The sequence below is a fragment of the Pinus tabuliformis genome, chromosome Q, assembly GCF_031772625.1.
Source record: "Pinus tabuliformis cultivar Carrire ecotype Pingquan chromosome Q, CPIR1, whole genome shotgun sequence".
Classification (NCBI taxonomy): Eukaryota; Viridiplantae; Streptophyta; class Pinopsida; order Pinales; family Pinaceae; genus Pinus; species Pinus tabuliformis.
In genome coordinates, this window is record NC_142296.1 from 14,090,965 (window position 1) to 14,094,223 (window position 3,259).

Sequence of the window (3,259 nt, forward strand, 5' to 3'; positions counted from 1 at the left end):
GCCATCACACCCGACAATGATATCGCTATCACAATATATTGTTATCACATCCTCCCGCTTTACCCATAATCCTCCGCTTTGGGCATTAATCCATGTTTAGCGCAAAACCCTTTGTTTTTCCGCAAATGCATGTTTTCATCGCAATACACCTATATCGCGATATCGGTGATCGGCCCGTGCTTGATCCAACGGCCCTAATATTTTCAGTGCTACAGTGCTACAGTGATTTTTCTTTATAAAGTAAAGGGAGAAAAGGGGATTTTCAAGTATCTTCAGGTCGGTGCCCGCACCTGCCTCAGCAGTAAAGAGTATCAGTGAAGCGGCAAAGTGTATCAGTGGAAAATATCAGCAGAAATCATAAAGCCCGCAGCAGGGAAGCAATAAAGGCCTTCATCAAAGTCAAAGAAGCAGTTCTCAGGCATTAAAGGCTCACCTGAACGCAATTAAAAGCCATTAAGCCGAATCATATCAGATTTTAAAAAGAATCAGTGCCACCCAAGGGCAGCGCTGCAGAGATCAATGAGCAGTTATGATAAATGGCCAGCTCATTGCAGCAAAGGACCCATATTAACTCAATTTTAAAGCAGTTGCCCCTGGTGCAGCTTAGATAGATATTTTGTGCATTTATTTCAAGATAATTTAGGTTGAAGGCACTTATTTCCCTCAGATCTGTTTAAGATCTGATGTTGTAGATATTTTTTTGGATATTTTCTCTATATAAACCACCCTGTTCATTGTTTAAAGGGTTGGTTGGTTGATAATCCTCATTTGAGACTTGCGCTATATACTTTGAGAGCCTCTATAATCAAAGATTACTGGAATGCTTGGATGATGAACTGTCTGTTGTGCTTTTGACGGCTGAAGAGTGAACTATGGAATTCTTGTGCTTCTACATGGCCCAATAAGTGTTTCTTACCTTTGTTTACAGTTTATATGTGTTTATGCCACCATTGTGTCACCATCTAAATAGCAGGAAGGAAGAATAGCTTAGACTTTGCTTAGCAGCACTCTATTCTCAATTTGTATTATTTCTACATGTTTTCTTCAGAAATAGTTATGAATATGCATACTTAAATGATCATGTTTACACTGTTTCTCTCATTTATGAATGATTGTTTAGGAATCCTTGACTGCTCCTAGATAACGTTCATTCACCCTCCTTCTGTTAGCTGATGAAAGATTCTTAATTTCCTTTCATCTCTGACCTTAATTCCATCTTTTTTTCCAGCATTCATATTGTTCCATGTATAGCTATTTTGGTCTGTATTCCTCTTGTGAGCAAGAAAACGCACCAGCAGCCCTTATCCTTGACTCCATGCCCAACAGTTTGAACTTCTCACACTATGCATCCCAACTCTGCTTGGAAACATCATCCTTCCCACCAAAACTTAAACAAAACCCAGGAACATCATATCTAGCCTAAAATCAGCCTTGAGCAAAGCTAAATTATAAAGAGAGAGCCCTCTCTGATTGCAGGTAGGCTAGGACCTGCAATCCAAAGATTGGTTTGTGGTTACCTCTGCCGTATTCCTTAGGGAGCTAAGGGACAACCTGAGTGATAACAATTTCCACCATCACCCAGTGACGCTAAGGGTCATGTTCACACATCTATTCACCCTTCACACCCTCCCAACATCACTCCACTCAATTTTCGCATAGATTTGGTTGTGAGTCCTTCGAGTTCTCACATGCATTTTTTTTTTCGACCTCTGTCTTCTCACTCAGGTGTTCCTCTGGATGATCATGTCTTGTGTTCGTCCATTCTGGACTCTTCACTTTTTGTGAACGAGGAACAACCCATTGACGGAGTTGGTGTTTCAAAACCAACATGCTCTATCATTCATGGAGAGTATGATTGGGAGCTTGAACATCAACACTCAGCGAAGGATGACTACCTTTCGTCCGAACCCCCTTCTTTTTTTCCTAGCCTCTTTGGTGAACTTTCCATCCATGATTTTACATGTGTATCTTCGTCCATGGATGCACCCATTTTTTATCAATCGCAAGACTCACCGGATGCTATTCCATCATTTGATAACAGAGAGGATAAGTTATTCATTGAAGATCCACTTGATCCTTCATCTGTCTTTTCCGAAAACACAGAGGATGAGTTCATCTGCTTTTCATCTAGCCTTTTGTTTGATTCATCTGATCATGAGGATTCCGAAGAATTCATTGATTTTTTTGATTGTGGCGGTTGTGATCCATTTACTTCCATTATTTATCACGATCATGAATCTATTGCAGTTGATATTTTGAAGCCACCAGTTTATGATGATCTACCTGATGATGAAGTTGAGACACACAAGACTATCGAGGCACTTCAGCCCAAGCTGATGTTATGTCAGACCCTCGCTCTCTTGGGGTTAGTCTCACTTCTAATCATGAAACTGTCCAATCACCCAAGGCTCCTCATCAGTTTTCTGTATGCATTGAAGATCCACCTCACACACAGATCACACTTCCGCCACTCGAATTGCATGATCCCATTGCTCATGCATTGGAGGAGTCTTACATTGCAAGCACTCATTCACGACACAAGTTATCTTTGTTTATTTCGTTTTCTTGCATGTCTCAATCAAGAGTGTGATTTTGCTTCAAAGTTGCACGTAGTGTCACACAACACCATGATAAGTCCACAAACTGTCTGTCATGCACATGCACTCACTTATGTCCCATGGGTACTTTGAAACACGAAGTGTGGCTGTTTTCACTGTTATCTCTTTCTTGTATGCTGGTCCGCACAAATGGGTTACTCGTGGACCAATCCTCCACCCAAATGGGTCTACCAATGCACCGATGGCTACATTGGAAGTATCACTTCACGTGATCAGGCCCATGTACCGTTAGTGTAGGAGTAGAAGTAGTGTTTGCTTTCAATTGTTTTCTTTCATGTTTTGATTGCTTGTTTGTCTGCTTGTTTGTTTGTTTACTTGCTTCGCTTTCATTTTTTATTTTGCTCTTTCTTTGATTTGTTGATTGTTAGTTCGTTCGCTTGTTTAGTTCATAGGTTATTTTTGCATGAAACCATGTGTGACTCATGAAATGAGCTGGGTAAAGTACAAGAGGGTTTGTACAACTATCACTACTTGGTTATCTGTCATCTTGCCTCTGTATGATGAACTTGTTACTCTTAGTCCATGATACGTTGAAGGAAAATATGTACTCTTTGAAGTGAACCTTGGTGTAAGCACAATGCTTGCACGCTAACTAGTGTCACCTTCTCTAGTCAATTGTTTTTGGGTTAACCCTTGTCAGC